At 29.9% G+C, this 20,271-nt stretch overlaps 1 protein-coding gene and 1 long non-coding RNA gene across 2 annotated transcripts in view; one reads left to right on the forward strand and one right to left on the reverse strand.

Annotated features, from left to right (window-relative positions):
* LOC108692726 overlaps window positions 1-4,804 on the forward strand; it is a 5,948-nt gene extending 1,144 nt beyond the window's left edge. The window contains exons 2-3 of the long non-coding RNA XR_001932005.1: window positions 4,070-4,189; window positions 4,354-4,804. This is a non-coding gene — a long non-coding RNA (uncharacterized LOC108692726). The remainder of the gene's footprint in view (window positions 1-4,069; window positions 4,190-4,353) is intronic.
* The window catches only part of LOC108692724, a 79,887-nt gene that overhangs the window by 41,476 nt on the left and 18,140 nt on the right, over window positions 1-20,271 (reverse strand). The gene's annotated exons all lie outside the window — the stretch shown is intronic.

The raw sequence follows: 20,271 nt of genomic DNA on the forward strand, positions 1-20,271 counted from the left end.
CTTCTTATCGAAATATCTATTTTAGAAAAATAATGTTAATGAAATATAAAAATTTGATATTCTTGACAGTATGTTACAACGAGGTACCTGTTCCCAGGTGCGATTGGAAGGTTAGGGTATGAGTTTCATTTCTCTCCACTCCGCGACATTCCTTCTTGAAAGTATTAATATGAAAGTGTTGATATGAAACACAATAAATTTTTTAATTTGTAATGCAAATGTAATGAATATTATATATAATATTATATTTAATTATTATGTTAAAATAAATGAAATGTGTTTTCAAAATAAAAAAAAATTATATTTTTCTTATATCAAAAAGATATCATGATGTTTTCTAAATATGGATTTATTTTTTAAGATATCTTCAAGACATCAAAAACAAAATTTTAAGATAGCTTTAAGACATCTCTTATTGAAGACATTTTCCAGATATTTAAAAAAATATCTTTTAGACAACTTAAAGATGTCTTTTAGAATTCTATAAGATATCTTTTAGATATCTCTAGATATCTGAAAGATATCTTAAATTGTTGCATCTTTTAAGAGACTTCCTAAAAGATATATTTTCCTAAAAAAATACAAGATACATCGCAAGACATGGTGAGATATTTTAGAAATCTAAGAGACATCTTCTATCTAACTGATACGTCTCTCAAGCTTTAAAATTCCAAACATGTCCGCGTATGAATTTGGACTTGATATTTGGTCAAATGGTTTCTTGTATTAGAAATTCTGTTATTTCTAAATTATAGTTGGAATTCCAGATATGTTACACGTCAACTCTTGTCTGCAAATCCAATTTTGTCCAATACATATTTGGAATTCCAAATAATTCAAGTTGAATTTGTTGCAATTGAAAATTCCGTTATGTCATATCGAGTTTAGAGATTTATCTAAAGAAAAAGTTTTTTTAGGGAATCTTGTTAACTAAAGATATCAGACAAGTTTTTTATATACTTTAGATGATTTTAAAATTATTATTTATTTACTTTATTTTTATGTAATATGACATGCTGAAGATGATGACTGAAACGTATATGTTTTATAATTTTGAAGATTATGAATTTTAATATGACACTGCTTATAACAACTTGCGTTGTGGTTTTATGTTCTTTTTGTATATTGTTTATGAATAAAAAACGCGATTATTATTTATTTTTAATTTATTATTTATTTTTAGGATTATTTTTAAAGATAAAAATAATCAGAGTTAAATGAAGTAAAATTGCAACAAATTTTTTGATAAGAAATTTGTATTTATTTTGAACACACAAAAAATATATACATATAATATATATACATATATATATACATATAATAGGGCTCTCGAAAACAAACAATAAAAATAAAATATTAGCGGGCAATAAGAGCATTCACAGCGCGGTACTTGGTGTACAATACATATAATATATTCAACAATAATTTTTTACATTACATATTATAAGAATCTTGAACGTCTCGGTTTAATTCAAATCATCTTCAGCATATAATTTTCTATGTTACAATATTATAATTCGCAATGTTAAAAATAGTTTGCGGTCGAACAGAGGATGAGCATACCTATTTCTTAATTGACAAATGCCGTAAAATCTCTTTGTTATTTAACCAAACGATTAACTAAAAGGTACAGTGATGAAACAATAATATTAATTATATTGATTTTATGCAGCAGTTGGGAGAATATTGAAGTTTTAAATATAGAAAGACAATTGAGTAAAAGGCTCATCTCTTAAATGCTAAATATTTCATTACAAACTAAAAGTTTGAATTTACAGACACAGAATTTCTGCACCATTCATACGTGAGCATCTTAGAAAAATTTAAGTGGCATATGTACAATATTTGCCTTCAGCTTTTGACTGTGTTTTTAAAGATTGACATTATATTAGGTTATAAAATATTTATTGTTCTGTTCTGACGTGGATCTTTAAATAAATTTAACAGTCATTACATATCTGACTTTCATATAGATAGTATCTTTACCAATATCTTTATCTTAAAATTTTACTTATTGTAATATGACGTGTTGCGTTTTGTGATCTGTGAAGGATAAGTAAAAAATAGAAACTACATAAAATCAATATAACTAATATTATTTCACTTTTAATTAATTACTTGATTACACAATGAAGAAATCACGGCATTTCTTAACTAGGAAGTAGGGGTATGTTCATCCTCTGTTCGAACGCAGAAACTATTTACAATATTGCGAATTGTAATAATGTATTAGGTGTACAACTTTGCTTCCGCCGTTTTCCTATAGATAGTTTTAGCGGTAAATGGTGGTCGAAATAAATAGATCATAGACGTCATACAATAAACTTGGGCATCTGTCAACATAACCCCATAGAAACATTAATCGATTTGTGTCTGCATTATAAAGTTATTCTCGATTGAAAATCAGTCTACGAGCCAAATTCTCGTCATTTGCGGGAGGTTTTAATTTTTTGCTTCAATATGAAGAAATTTGCGGCTGAGGCTCATCGAATGCTCTCAAATACTTATGGTGAGGCTGCTATTAGTGAAAGAACGTGTCGTGAGTGATTTCAAGAATGGTAATTTTGACATCCAAGGTCATGCTCTGTATTTGGTGGGACCAGCTTGGCGTAGTGTATTATGAACTGTTAAAACCGACTGAAACAATCACAGGCGATCGGTATCGAACGCAATTGATGCATTTGAGCCAAGCATTGAAAGACAAACGGCCGCAATACAACGAGAGACACGATAAAGTGATTTTGCAGCATGACAATGCTCGACCCCATGTTGCGAAAGTGGTCAAGACATACTTGGAAACGTTGAAATGGGAAGTCCTACCCTATCCGCCGTATTCTCCAGACGTTGCTCCCTCTGACTATCACTTGTTTCGATCAATGGCACACGGCCTGGCTGACCAGCACTTCCGGTCTTATGAAGAAGTAAAAAATTGGATCGATTCGTGGATAGCCTCAAAAGATGACCAGTTTTTTCGACGCGGGATTCGTACGCTACCCGAAAGATGGGAGAAAGTAGTGGCCAGCGATGGACAATACTTTGAATCATAAATGTATAACCAGTTTTTTACAATAAAGCCTCGAATTTCGGAAAAAAAACGGCGGAAGCAAAGTTGTACACCTAATATAGAAATATATTATATCCTGAAGATGGTTTGAATTAAAACGAAACATTCAAGATTCTTGTAACATGTAAAAAATTATTGTTAAATATATATTTTATGCATTACGCTCAAAGTATCGCTGAATGCTCTCATTACCCTCTTATTAATATTTTATTTTTATTGTTTATATTTATTTATTTATTTATTTAATGTGATACTTATTTAGAATACAAGTATCATCACAAAAAAATTTGTCCAATAAGTATATTTTTATCAAATTTTGTGGTGATACTTGTATTCTAAATAAGTATCACATTAAATAAATAAATAAATAAATATAAACAATAAAAATACTCAAAATGAAAAAATCTAGTAGAAAATCTAGTAGAGTGATGGTATGTTTCACGAAGCGAATTACTAAATGTTAGAATTGGCTACGTTCGGAAACATTATTCTAGTGCTCCCATATATCGTTTATCTTTGTGTTTAACATTGGATAATAATATATAATACACGGGGATACTCGGGTGATGAGTTATATTATGCAGCTCTAATAACTATTCAGGTAAAAAAAATTAGAAAATTCGTTTTCCTAACTGAATAGTCACTTTGTAAGGCAGACTGTCACATTTTTCTACTACATTCTCTCATTTCGAATGAAAATGTATTGAATGAGTATATTTTTATCAAATTTTGCGATGATATTCTAAGGTTACATTCCAAAACGTCCTCTCCGAGAAAAATTTATTCGAAATATGGTAGTATATGTTATATGTCCTATACATGTATTTTGAGTAAAATTTTCCTCGGAAAGGTTGTTTTGGAATAATAATAATAATTATAATATAAGTAAATATAATTTAAGTAAATATCTTTATTATACTTACATCCTGCTGTTCCATATTTAAATCTTTGCGTAAGAGCGATGTCGCTAAAAGTTGGATTAATCTTGGAAAAACTTTTCAACAGTGCATTGCGATAAGAAAATGGACAAATTGAGGAAGAATTTTGATGAAAGAGATTCAATCACGTGATCATTTATTGCTGCAACATTATGAAATTGTACCTTTAGTCTCGTAAACTTTAGAAGTAAGATTATAAATCTGTGCTATCATATGTCAAATAACTTTTTATCAAAGTAAGCAAATAATGATGTCATTAATCTATGAAATAGTTCAGACTCAGTTTCACTTGTATGTAAATGAAAAGCAACTCTTATTTCCACATTGAACAAATTGTCATAATCATTTCAGCGTTTCCGAGCTCTCCCGATTCCCAAGAGATACAATAACTAGCAACGAGCATGGGATCACAGTGAAAACTCAGTACATGACGTAAAGGGATGCAGAGAAAAATTAAAAAAAAGATATCGACTGCCGGATCGGGTGGATAAAGCCGAGTGCAAGGATCGGTACCGAAAGTAAACCTATTACAAGTGGACACGTTAGACTCGGAACGACAACCGCTAGTGAGATGGTTGCAGCGACTGGAAGATTTATTTAAAGTTTTACAAATTGAAGAAGAGATTGAAGAATTGCAGAGTGACCTACCTGTTTTGTAAGTATGGAGACTTTCGGAATCCTTTATGATCGATTGGATTCAGTGGATTCATATGATACATTAATAAAGTTAAAAAAGTTCTATGCGTCGGAACCTTTAGAAAACGCGGAGATATCTGGAAACATTGTGTCTCGGCGCTAAGACAAGCACAACAACATTACCGTGTACCTTTATATGAGCCGGGAGGGCGAGCCGTGATATAGTAAACGCACTAGTCTGCTATATTAAAGATTCCGGTAGGTTCAATTCCCGGCAGAATCGAAAATTTTCATACGCTCGTAGTTCTTTTGCCTTTTAGAAGGCAATGGCAAACCATCGAATAGTATACTTGTCCAGGAAATCTTCCTAAATTGCCTTTCTAAATCTTCCAAAAATTGCCGTTCGAAATCGGCGTTTATATTACTCCCTATATACTTCCTCCTCCATATACTTTCTGTACAATCAGTGTGCATCCATAGATATATGAAAGGAAGGCACCTATGCGTTGGTGACAGCGCAGTTAGTGATGCGGAGTTGCGAAAGATTGAGATTATCGAATGTTAATAAGGATTGAATCGATCAAGTTTTAAATGTACTCAATCGATTATTTCCGCTCAAAATATACAATGAAAATGTTTTTATTTTTTTCTCTATATGCCTTACGAGCAGATATGTTGTGACGTAAAATCTGAATATGTCAAAATTTATTTTTTAATTTAAAGACGTTATTATTATGTTTGTCGGCTAGATAAGAAATGTACGTTCGTTTTTTTGATAGATGGCTTTTAACTTTAATAATCATTTATTTAACCAACAAACCAGCGTTGCACGTAACGGCTGTGACGCGCGCGGCGCAAATTATTCAAAATGAAATATCGAAATCATCATTGAGGAACTAAGTATCTATAGGCATTCACCATCAAAGAATTAAATGTCTTGATGTTGTCTTCGCTGTCGAGGAAGTGAACTGTTAAGAAACTAAGTGTCTAGCTATTAGCTATTGAGAAATTAAATATCTAGGTTATAAGATACATTATTATCACTATTGTCGGCCAGAGGAAAATATACGATTGCAGCGTTTTATATCAATCACATGGAATTCTTCGAATGACCAGACTGTCTGTATAGGAACTCTATGCGCTTTGTACAAAGCATTAAGAAATGAGATCTATGGGAGCATTTTACAGCAAGGACACAGTGTAACATAATGAACATTACATCTTTGTCATTTATCAATGAAATTAAAACTTAATGTTAAATATGGATGAAATGATTCACTGTGTCATATTGTGTCCTTGCTGGAAAACATCTTGTTACATCCCTAAGTACATGATATCTTGCGTATTATTCCACTTTCATACCAATTATACTGTGATCTCTAATAAACTTAATGCAATAATATGTCGTGTAGTATCATTCCGTTTTCTTTCGCGCGCGTCTTAATCTCAAATTTTACTCAATACGAAATACCGTATAATCTCAGGTTTGACATTATATGGAAATATCTAGATAGCAAAATGCTAGTAGTATGCCAGCAAACTTGATCATGACATTACAGCAGATATCAAACTGTTGCTTCCGCATTAAACTTAGTTTCTAACAATATAATCTGCCAACATAGAACGACGGTAGAAATGCTAATAAAAATCGAGTATTTTTGTTACAAATATCAAATAACGTAAATATCAGACAAAGTTTGCCATATTAAATAATAGCAGAAAGATAGCAGAAATTAAGAATGATCTAATGTTATTATGACAGCGAAATCGGCAGGCTACAGTGGATAAGTTGTGCTGTAGCCTACTGATTAACGCATAGGCAAATATAAGGCACTTGCCTAAGGCAGCAAATTTTTTAGAACAGAAAATATTTACATTTGAGATAAATTTTTAATTTATTAATCTAACATTTTTGCATATTTTATTAAAAACAATATTTTAAATATACAGTAGTTAAAAATATATTATATTTATTTATTAAGGATATTATTTATTAAGAATTATTAAATGTTTTCACCAATTGTTTATACTAATCTGGGGATATAAACCTTTTTTTATCCATTTTTTTTTTCATCAAATTCATAAATTAATGAAGCTGAGGACGACTAGATGCTTAGGCGTGGGAAAATCACTGAACTCGTATCAAATCACAGTGATAAAAATACAATAAAAATCAAGGACAGTCTACTGTCACGACGTGACTGCAAAAATGCGGCAAATATCGCATTCTGCAAACGCAATCTGCATTATCAACTACTGAGGGCAAAAATGTAGCAGAAACGTATAATAAATAACGTATAATAAATAAATAAATATTTTAAACAAAAGTGAATAATTCAAATTGGGCTTTTAAAATATTAAAACAAATAAAAAATAGAGCGATTATCATATATATACATATATTTCGATTGTATTTATTACATAATATACAAAACTGAATGTTTCGGCTATATTCAAGCCATTCTCAGCAGTCTCCAATCATAGCAATAATTGATAATAATGTTCATAACGTCAAAGAAATCGAGATCATTTCACAGATTATCATATCTGTAACCATCAGTTAGCTGATTAACTAAGTGCGAGCTGAAATAATATCATTAAAAAGACAGTTAAAAAGAAAGATTACTAATAAAAACTTATGGGAATTTATGGGGGCACACCATAACATAATAATATAAATTAAATAAATTAAAATTGACAAAACAGATAAAATCAAGTTAAATTTCTTGTAAGAACATAATGTTCACAATATCAAAAGCAGAGTAACTTATGTAAAAGAACATTAAGAAATAAATATTACAAGAAAGGAAACAACCTTCACTTTCAAACGACTATCTAAGGTCAAATCATCTTATGTCCCTCTCTAAACCATATAATTTTTGTCCGAAATATTTTTTTCTAAGATCAAAAATAAAAAAGTTATTTGGGGTGGGACATTAAAATGGGACACTCTGTATAATACATATTACGGTGCAAGATTTTATAAATTTTGCAACATTGTTATATAGACATTAAAAGATATTTTGGCTTTTAAGTAATGAAGTACTATCATATATGGAAACATCGTCAATTACACGTTGTATTATTAATTATTTTCATTAATTTATGACTTCAGCACTGGATGCGGAAACGTTTACTGCGCAGCAAAATGCGACGCGGTAACCAATGAATATATTAGGAGCTGTAAGCTTATTGGTTACCGCATCACATTTTATTGTGCGGCAAGTGTTTCCGCATCCAGTATGCGCGAACTTATAGTGTTTATTGTTACCACTGCGCGAAAAGATTTTTCAAACTTTATAATCAACTTTCATAATTTTTTGGAATATTTGGATTTAAAATTTTTTGAATATTGCAAAAAAAATGAAATGAATGCGTGGAGTTTTTAATTTTTATTTTACTAAGAAGAATATGTACAAAATAGACGTACTTGCATAAAGTGTAAAATATATGTCTATATATGTAAAATTTAAAAACCTGCATAAAATTTACAATTAAGTATATAATAATTATAATATAATAATTATAATATAAAATATATATTAATTAGTTCTTTTTCTGCATTTTTTAAAATTTATATCACAAATTGTATTTCAAATTATATTCAGTAATAATAAAAAAATTATTTTTAACAATAGTTGCAAATATATTACAATATATAACAATATATTGCAATTGCAATATTGCTATGGCATTACAGCACCTTTCTGAACGCGGACATTTTTATGATGCTATGATTGTAATAATATTGCAAATACATATTGAACAAATAACATCGAGTTCTTAGAATAAGACTTAGACGCTTTATCGTGACGAATTTGTTATACGAATGTGCGACGTGTATTATAGTTTGCGTGAGACATTGGTGTATAAATATGTCGATGTGCTGTAAAATGATCTCGGAGTTTGGGCTTCACTTTAGGATCCATTTAAACTCCGTCTAAATTAGAGTCCTATATAATCAAAGCAACCATATTGAACCTGCAGTGGAAAGCTATACATCTGCTTTCTAATCTTGGCTCCAGCAAGAACGATCCCTCGTACTTATTTTGCGTTACATTATTGAAACATACAGAAATTGAACAATTATCCTGGAGGAATTCATCGTTTAACTGAAAATCGATTCAGCTTTAAAGATTACTGGCCGGTGGAACGGATGTGGAAGCCCTATACAGGGTTCCATTACGTATATCCCGCTTGTAGAAATTTCTAGAGCCATTATGCAAGATTCTGAATATCCTCGAAGCTGCGAATACGATTAAAATAGAGGCGAATCAAAGCTCATTTTAATTAGGAATTAGTTGATAGAAATAATTTCCTTTGCTTCAAATTGGTTGCATAGATATATTACAATAATGATGATAAAGAAAGCCAAGATCGGTCAAATTTTGGATGTTAATAATACATTATATATTTTTTTATTAAATCAATTTATTCCAGATATGATTGTGAGCCGATAACTTTCGGTTGCATCACAATCATTCTGAAAAGCTAATAATCCTCCTAAATTAAATTAGAAAGAAAGAAAGAAAATAAGAAATTTATTGCGAAAAATATTACTTTAGGATTCGAATCTGGGATCTCTCAACTTTCTGGGAAGAGTGTCTCAGCCAGCTCGACCACTGAGACTTCGGAAATATTCTTCGCAATAACTGATATAGAGAGAACGCGTTGTATGGTCGCGTGTATACAAACATATTAAGAATTTTAAGCACGATCGTATATGTGAATATATCAACTATGATAAACAAAGCGATCCAATTTTGGATGTCACAAATAACACATTATATATTCTTTTATTAAATCAATTTCATCAATTCCATCAATTTACATCCAAAATTTGACTTATCTTGGCTTTCTTTATCGTAGTTGATGTATTCACAATCGATGCTTAAAATTCTTATATAAATATAATATAATATAAATATAAACATCTTAATGTAAATATATTACTTTCATGGAGCAAAATAAAATTCAAATTTTATACAATTCTAAATAATTGGACAGTTTGGATTTTGAAGTTTTCCAGGGATTTATACGATTCGTTGTAAATTGAAATTATGGTATGTGTATGTCTATGATAAAAGTAATATTTTTTTGCAATAAGAGTGTCTTATTTGAAATAGGGAGGGATTATATATATTCGCGAAGATCCGAACGTTTCGGCGCACAGTCACATTTGAGATTAATTAAATTCATGAACCTAAAATATTATATTATTCGGAACTTCCAACTTTGACTGAGCCTAAGGCGCTCTCTACTATATTAAAAGTTTTCTATAGTTTGTTATAGTGTTGAAGTTGTTTGTTAATTACTTCTATCTACGTTATTGTAATATATTATTTTTATAAAGCAAGAGAAAATAAAATCAAAATTTTATAGAACTCTAAGCCAATTAGGCATCAACTTTGAAATTTCAATTGCCTTCCAGATTTGTACGATTCATTATAAATTGAAATTTGTAGTTATGCTTTGATAAAGTTCTCTTATTAAAATTGTTCGTTAATTATTTCTGTCTATGTTACTATTATAAATATTTTTCATATTAAAATAGATTAAATATATGTGTTTAAATATAATAGTAGTTGTTAAATTTCTATTTAAAAAATCTGAATTATTTATTTTTTTGCTCTTTATAAATCCTCATAACTATATTTTCAAAAACTTATATCCTCAATCAGTAAATCCTGTACTATTTTTTACCTTTTTTTTATATTATTGTTTCCAACGATGTTGATTCATCATCGAATCCAAGGTTAACTCACATAGAAACAAAAATGCCAAAGCTCGGGAACACTCTTTTCCCAAGCGGATAATTCTAAATCTGGCAATATTCATAAGAAACCGAAAATTATTATATCGGAAAGTAAATCAATCGAAACCTTTAGAGATTTGGGAACTCAAAGACGTGAATAATAGTAACGATTTGTTTGATAATAATAAAAGAGGAAATATCGTTTGTGACTGGGAAAGAAATTCAGTGTACCTATTAATTTATCCAATGTAACAATTTAGTTTACAGGATACTCAAAATAGTAATGTGAACAATAGAATATTATAAGTATAATTTAAAAAAAAAAGAAAATAGAAATAGAGACAGAGTAATGCTCTTTTTCTGTCCATATAGACACTGCATAGAAACATACATCCCTTAAGCCTAAGTAAAAGAATATTTAATTAAATTTGATAACATTCTTTATATTAGAAAATTGGAGAAAAATACTGTCTGTTTAAACTTTAAAATCTGGAAGCAAATAGATTAATAGAGTCAAATAATTGGATTACTTATATCCCAAATTTAAAAATTTTTCGAGCTGATATTATTAAAAAAGTAGACTTAGATCTCTCCATCTCACTTAGATCTGATATCCGAAAGGCATTTCATGGCCTTCAAACTGAAAATAGAATCTATTACTCGCTTTAAATAGAAAGATAAGAATAACAATAATTAAAAGATTCTACAACAATAAATATTGAATTCAAGGCGAACTTACTACCAGAATTCATAAGTATATATTGGATAAGATTTTCTTCTTATATTAACAATAATGCTTGTCTTAGATGGGGACATTTTCTCATTTTTACAGAAATAATACTGTTTGCCAGAAATGACCACTCATTTAACGATTATAATATTGAACTAAAGATACTAACTGAACTGTAAAAGTGATCACCCATAATTAGATTTTTCGTATTCAATATTTAAAATTATAAACATGATTATGGCCTATTGCAATGTAAATCAAGCTCGAATCAAAAAACTCATCTTAAAATATAATATTTCTAATATTAAAATAGTTCATAATATATTTAAATCATCAGCTTATTATGCATGGAATAATTTAGATCTAAATCGAGATTGTACGATTTTAAACGCGAAAAGATGGCCTAGACGCTCTAGGAAAAATACTCACAAACGGAAGACCGATAAACCATCTGATTCCTCTTCGATTCAATCAAATTACATACATGAAAACATGGATATCATTTTAGTTCCGGCTAATATAGATAGAAAAGAGATTGCAAGTGATGTATTTGGAAATAAATATGGATATCGATGTTGATAATTAAATTATTAGGTGTATAACTTTGCTTCCGCCGTTTTCCTATAGATGGCTTTAGCGGTAAGTGGTGGTCGAAATAAATAGATCATAGACGTCATATAATAAACTTGGGCATCAACATAACCCCATAGAAACATTAGTCGATTTGTGTCTGCATCATAAAGTTATTCTCGATTGAAAATGTCAATTTACGAGCCAAATTCTCGTCATTTGCGGGAGGTTTTAATTTTTTGCTTCAATATGAAGAAATCTGCGGCTAAGGCTCATCGAATGCTCTCAAATACTTATGGCGAGGCCGCTATTAGTAAAAGAACGTGTCGTGAGTGGTTTCAACGCTTCAAGAACGGTGATTTTGACGTCCAAGGTCATGCTCTGTATTTGGTGGGACCAGCTCGGCGTAGTGTATTATGAACTGTTAAAACCGAAACAATCACAGGCGATCGGTATCGAACGCAATTGATGCGTTTGAACCGAGCATTGAAAGACAAACGGCCGCAATACAACGAGAGACACGATAAAGTGATTTTGCAGCATGACAATGCTCGACCCCATGTTGCGAAAGTGGTCAAGACATACTTGGAAACGTTGAAATGAGAAGTCCTACCCTACCCGCCGTATTCTCTAGACGTTGCTCCCTCTGACTATCACTTGTTTCGATCAATGGCACACGGCCTGGCTGACCAGCACTTCCTTATGAAGAAGTAAAAAATTGGATCGATTCGTGGATAGCCTCAAAAGATGTTTTTTCGACGCGGGATTCGTACGTACCCGAAAGATGGGAGAAAGTAGTGGCCAGCGATGGACAATACTTTGAATCATAAATGTATAAGTGTTTTTTACAATAAAGCCTTGAATTTCGAAAAAAAACGGCGGAAGAAAAGTTGTACACCTAATATATTAGGAATTTTCCAGATTACAATAATTCTAACTTGCTCTCAGCTCGATCAGAGTGTGCTCGTAGAGTCTCTGAAAGCGCTTTTTTTTTTAAATAGTTATTAATAGTTAGTTTCTGTGATGCATACTCATTTCCTGCATTCTCGTTTCCTTTTGTATCTTGCCGAAACGCGGATATATAGCACTACTCAGCATTACTGGACACTTCTGCACTACTACAGTAATATAGTAATACAGTAGTGCTGTAGTAATAGTAGTCAAAATACTCCTAGTGTTCAATCCTAGTAGTACAATATCCTAGTAGTACTTTTCTACAAGGATTATAAGTTTTCGGCGTCCTTTTTTTATTAAATATTACTGAGTTTCTGATAGTATAAAAGTAAATACATGAAAATGTAGAATTAAAAAGAATTATTTTATTGTAGTATAATAAATAGTAGAAATTTTATAATCTCTGTCAATCCTCGGAAATCGCTCGGCCGGAATGGATGTATTGCTTTAGAGCGAGTGTTGCGTCCTCCAAATTAAATTCTAATAAACTTAATTATATATATTATAATAATATTTATACATGTACAATCCTTTATCCATCATTTTATATTGTTTAAATAATAAAATTTGTTTATTAATTGTAAACTTACGATATGTAGATTTTTTAAATGTCGATTTTCAATAGTTCAAATTATTACTTTTTTGAGCGATTCATATCGTACTATTTTTTTTTGTTAATCCAAAAGGTCAACTAAAAAAATCTTACGGATTTTTCTTGAACATTAAATTTAAAAATTTGAGAATTTTTTATCCAAAGTAATCATTTTTTGCGAATTTTTTCAAAATTTTTTTGAAGCATTGTAATTAATTGAAAATAAAATATTTGATTCATCTTTATCTGTCTTCGTTTGACTTCGAGGTATAAATTTCACATGTTTTGAGCTACAAAATACATATTCAGTCCAGAGATATAGTGACAAAGTTACAAAGTTTCACATACCCTGGTGAGATCGAAAAAGTGACTAAAAATAATAGTCTACTACGGTTAAGAATTATTTATTTTCGATTAGATAAACCTGCCTAAATGACGGGCAGAAGTACATCAATTATTTGTAAAAATCAATTGAATCCAAGCCGATAGCATATTTCCTGTAAGATTTATGAATCTGAAAATTGTTTTTGTCTCTGTTCTCGGACCCTTATATCATAGATTGCTGGCGATATCCATTTACAGCCTAATTATGTATATACAGTGACTCGCATTAGAATATCATGATATTTTAGAAATTATTACCTTCTAAACATAATTTTTGTTGGAGTAAGAAATTTACGGCTTTTATTTTAAATTGAAAAATTCATTATTATTAGAAATACAAATTACAGTTATTATTGGGTTGTCCGGAAAGTTCGTGCCAACTAACCTATATAATTTAATAAATATATACTAAAATTTAAATTTTCTGTGTTTAAATTTTCCTTCAAATTAAATTTTCGGCACGAACTTTTCGAACAACCCAATAAAAATATAAATTTTATTTGTATAATTACTATTTATATGATACAGTTTCGAATATATTAAACTATAGACAGACATTTTGCTTAATTTTGGTATCACAAAAATATTCGGACATTTAACAAGATATAATAATATAAATATCTATAAACGAAATGATAATAATTTTAATACTTTATTGGATAATCTTTTTTGTTTAGTAACCAGCTACAAACGTTTAGGCATGTTAGAAATAATTTTTGTTAAATAATCTGGTATAATAATTTGGTCTGCGCGTCCATTTCTCTTTTAATCGTAATTTTAATTCTTCTTTTGATCTTGTAGGCATAATCCGAATTACGGTCTAATAAATTTTCTATAGGATTTAAATTTGGTGACTGGTGGAGGATGTAATACTTTTGAACAATTGTATAATAAATATTTTTGCACTATTCGCGGCTTATGTTTTGAATCATTGTCTTGATAAAATTTGAAACTACCTTGTATATTGATTATTAGCACTTTTTATTAAATTGTCTTTTAGAATATTTAAATATTTATTTTTATCCAAAATTTCGCCAATGAAAATTAATTCACTCACTCCTTTACTTAAATACAAACCATTAAACTTCCACCATGTGTCATAGTTGGCTTCAAATTTTTCAGTTTGAATTCTTCGTTTGCTTTGTTTGCTCGCCATATCATTTTCCGTCCGTCAGATCCAAAAATGTTAAATTTGCTCTCATCAACGAATATTATATCATTCCACCATATTTGATCTTTAGAAATAAATTCCTTGGCGAAAATTAATCTTTTTTTCCGATTCGCTTTATTATGAACTTTATTATGACTTTTTACAAGCAACTCTACCGTTGTAACCACTTTCTTTTAATACTCGACTGTATTAGAATATACCTTCTTGTTAGATTCTTCGTATAATTCTGAGGTCAATTTTGTAGCACTTAATCCAGGATTTACTTTTATTTTCCTAATAATTTTACGTTTATCCCGTGAATTAATTTTGGACATCCTTTTTAAGATATTGATTCAATGCGATCTTCACGAACATATCTTTTTACAATATCTGCTACCGTACTCTTACTCATTTATTAATTTACCGATTTCTTTGTCTTTTTCATAATGAAAAAGTTGACTCATCAAATGAACTATTTTTGCCTTTACGTCTCATTTTAATATTAACTTCTGTAATCTTGAGGAAATTAGGTTAATTCAATTCAACATGAAATAAGTCACATATTTTGTATAACTTACTTCTTGGTAAACAAGTAAGGAATAAACAAATAAGGAATAAACTTGATTTCCGAGGGTCAGTAAATATAAAATATATTGTATCCGAATATTTTTGCAATTCTAAAATTAACTTATTTAATATTTTTTACATTGAAAACTACATTAGTTAAATAAACAAAATTAATGTTTTTTACATTTATAATGAACGTTTTCAATGATTAAAAAATTTCAATGATTAAAAAAAAATAAATTTCTTAATCTATAAAAACTGTATTTTAAAAATAATAGTTTCTCTTTTATATGATGTCCGAATATTAATGCGAGTCACTGTATGTATGTATTAATGCGAGTCACTATATATACATATATATAACTAAATGGGAAACGATGTTGGATAAAATTATGTCTAAATTTGATAACAATATGTTGATTTACGATGACTTAAATACCCAACATTCATCCTCTGGAGTTTGACAACCTCGTCCATTAACAACCAGACAGGTCGAGCTCTATTGGAAGCTACTAAACTTCAAATTCTATTTTCTTAATAACGGATCTGCAATGAGGAGCTCAGAAAATATCAATTATCAAAGCGTTCCAGATATTTTTATAACTAATTCTTTTTTATTCTTTTTTATTCTTTTTTATTCTCATAGTAAACAATAGATGATCTTATGGGAAATGATCTTCCTATTAATATAAAACTTACACATTATTCTGACAATAAGATGAACACTATAACTATTAAACGTAATAAAATCTACCTAACAACTTTCGACCAAAATTTATTTGCTGTTAATCGATGACGTAATGAATTTCGACTTAAATTATGAAATTTCAACGGTTCTGTTGTATGAGAATTAGCATAAACTGTCATCTACGCGATACAAGCAGGTGCTAGAGTTTTTAGTAAAGACAAAATATCTATCTTTAATTCTCAACAAAATAAGGTTATTACTAAAGAGATCTCTCAATTCTTCAAAAGAATCAAAGAGAGAAAAAGAAATAAACCTTGGCGGGATATCGAATGCCAGAAGGCAGTAAATAAAAGAAAAAAATGTTGTAATGTCTTTAAAGAACAACTCCTTCCTCTAAAGAAAAACTCCTTGAATATAGGAAAATTTCTCAGGAGATCAGGAAAAGCACCAATAGTAATAAAAAGAAAAATATAAATTTTAGAAAATTTATAAATAATCTAAATATTAAAACTAATTCGAAAAATTTTTAGGACTATTAAACTTTTTAAGAAGTGCTCTTTTCTTAATCAAGACTCTCCTCTAAAAATTAATAAAGAATAGTTAATCTAGAAAACTACTTGTCTAAATTCGCTGCTCCATTAATTTTGGACGATAATAAACGTAAATTTTTAATAACATAGTAACTTCTAATATTTTTAAAGATGAATTCACTCATTACGAGATTCAAGAAATCATAATAAAATAAAAAAAGATAGCTGTCCAGATTCGAATCTGATTAATTATAAAATTCTGAGATGTCTATCAGAATCAACACTTAGATGATTAATTGAAATTTTCAAATTAATAATTAATGGTTCTTTTTGATTAAAAATTCCTTGATATTCATATTTCATCTTTATTCCTAAATCTAAAAAGATTTTAGATCGGTATCACTAGCATCTTGTGTATTGAAGATTTTCGAAAAATTGATTAAAATAAGACTCGAAAAATTTATTGCATTAGACTTTCTCATTCCAAGTTCCCAATTTTTATCACATTTTTTTGTTAACATATTAAAGTGATTGTGTGGTAAACGTTAGGAAATTAGTCCGCAGATGGATATAAGTTTTATTAATTCCACGATCAAAACCCAACTAGAATGGGGATCAATGTAGTAGAATGCCACAAAAATATATAAGATAATTATTGAGAGGATACTGTGTTCGAATTACAATGTAGTCTTAAATCTCCTCATCAGACATGCATCAAACAAAGTCATTTGGTTTTTTACTGATCAGAAATTATTTGATAGAAATATTGTAATCAACTCTGACAAATATTTATGTAAATCCTTTTAACTTGAAAATTCGAAAATCATAAATAAAATAAAAAACTTTTATACTCAGTGCTCTAAAAAAAGTGGCCAAGAGAAATATTTTCTTAACTAAATGGCCAATAATTAATTCAATCAACAATTACATCTAATTACACAAATGAGATATCCACCTGGCTTTTTTTTTATCAAAGAGATTCCCGCCCCCTAAATTTTGATTATGACACAGGCATTAGGGCCAAGACGTGTACCAGAATCTTTATTTTCGTTACTATTAAATGAAAATTTCCAAAGAAACGAATAGATAACAATCTTTACGGATGATTTGAGATTCTCGAATAATAATAATGAATATTCTGTAGGATGTTCCTTTGTTATTTCTAGTTGAGACATAGTTCACAAATTTAAGCTCAATCCTCTTATTAGTTTCTTCATTGCAAAAGTTATAACTATTAAAACAATAGAATTTGCTTTAGATAATTACAGAAAGGCTATAGTAATTTGTACCGATTCTCAAAGTACAATGCAAGCGTTAGAATCATATGTAAAATCTTGAAGAAGAAAATCTCCTTTGATTAAGTTCCAATATTAGGGACACATTTGTAAAATTTTATACCTTGCTTTCCTAAAATATATAGTAAAATTTGTATGATGCCCTTCATATTGGGATTATGAGAAATGAATTTGCAGATAAGATTGCTAAGGAGGGGCACAGAAATACAAAATAAAATCTCTCTCTCCTAGGTTCTACACAGTTTGTCTTCAGAATACAATAATATAGATACAAATTTCAAGGAGAAAGTCAATAAGGACACGGGCAGTTATACTATATGAAATTTTTCAGTAAAATTAATTTATTCTCTTTTGTGAAATGTAACACTAATAGAATTGGAGTTGATTACCCGTATAATAATGGACTATTGCCATATAATAATGCATAGACTAATTGTAGGAAATTCAAACTTGGTTTGATATAATCCCCCGTAAATGTGGTGTCACACTTCAGAATATAACCTTATTATGTGGACATACTCGGCCCTAATCAATGAAGGAGATCATTGGAAAGCTACCTACTTTCGGTTAAATTATTGATCTCATTTTCCTTTGAATATATCATGGCTTACGTGGAATTATCGTGGAATTAATAATGACTTGAAATTCATTGCTCAAGAAAAATTAGCAATCTCATTTCGATTTTAACTTGACGAATAAGTTCTGACAAAATGCGCTTCTCTCTTGTAATTTATCGATATGTGGAACGTATCGTTTGTGAAAATGTACATTGAAGATATGCACTGGACTGTTTGGTCCTTTTAGCTCAGTGAGCTTTAAATGGAAGCATGGTACTTCGATTCCTACATTGAAATCGGAAATCCACTGGCTAGTAGAAGAAGAAAAATATCTGCTTTCTACGGCTGAACAAGATCCATATGAGTATACATATCCAAAATAGAAATATTGACATTTGATAAGCAAGCTAGGAGGAAAATTTTAGAGCAGCCTAGTACAGTAATAAGAAACAAATCTATATTTCAATCAAAAATTAGTATAAAGGAGCAGTGTTGTTAGACACTGGACCGGATTTCAGACGGACAGGGTCGGATTTCAGACGCATGCGTCCAATATAGGCGTCAATATTATTGCCAGTACTAAAAATCTATAGCGCATGTAATGTAAACTATAGTTTCAGTATGAAATAGAGTTTCAGTATAGCAGTAAATTTTGGAACACAGCCATGGCTTCAGTAACGTACCGGTCACTAGGAGATCATTAATCGCTTATATAAAATTTTTTCAAAAAATGTTGAAAATTTTAATATATTCTACATATTTTACATGTATACATATGTAGAAATATATTTCCGGGAGTCAAACCCGGATCTTTTGTATTCCGACGCGAGGTCCTATACCTTTAGACTACTGAGATCTTAGTAATATTTTTTGCAATAATCGGTATATGTAAAAAAACGTCTTTCTTTCTTTCAGACATAATATAAACAATAAAAATTTTATTTTAGACCGTAACATGTGAATATAAAAATCTATTTTAGATCATAACATGTGAATATAAATATAAGAATTTTATTTTAGACTATCACATATTATGGTCTAAAATAAGATTCTTATGAAAGAAAAATATTTCCTTACATGTACAAGAGATTCTGATTCGATTCCGAGTCGAGGTAATATTTTTTGCAATAAATTTATTTACAATTTTTCAGCACATTAACGTCTTTCTAATAATGCCCAATTGTACAATACATCAATTATTAAGATTAATTGCTTGTCAATTTAATTTAATTTGATATTATTACAGTAATTTAATTGCGTTTATAAAAAAAATTCGGTGCGCAGTTTGAAGAACTACAAATATGATACATATGCGCACATATATAGTACATATATAGTACTACATGGACTGAAAAGTCCTGGGATTTTTCAATAAGTGGCGCCATTAGAAAATGAACATGATTTATTTCGAGAGGTTCATCTGTCACTAATTTATGTATGAAGTTTCATGACATTTCATTCATTCATTTACAAGCTACAGTCGTTTAAGTGGCGCTACTTTCGCCTTCGTTCTGTACCATCACGATAACGCGTCCTTGAAAGCGATGGCCAAATTGGACCAATTACGATTTGAATTGGTTGCTCACCCACCGTATTCTCCAGACTTGGCCCCCAGCGACTATTATCTGTTCCCAAACCTCAAGCGGTGGCTCCAGAGAAAGAGATTCACATCGAATGAGGAAGTCATCGCGGAAATCGAGGCAATTTCGAAGGCTTGGGCGTTTCGTACTACAGAAAGGGCATCGAAATGTTGGAAAATCTCTATACCAAGTGTATCGCCCTCGAAGGCAACTATGTTGAGGAATAAATATAACTTTGCCCAAAAAACGCTTGTTTTCATTAAAAATCCCGGGACTTTTCA

The sequence above is a fragment of the Atta colombica genome, unplaced genomic scaffold, assembly GCF_001594045.1.
Source record: "Atta colombica isolate Treedump-2 unplaced genomic scaffold, Acol1.0 scaffold81, whole genome shotgun sequence".
In the NCBI taxonomy this organism is placed as follows: domain Eukaryota; kingdom Metazoa; phylum Arthropoda; class Insecta; order Hymenoptera; family Formicidae; genus Atta; species Atta colombica.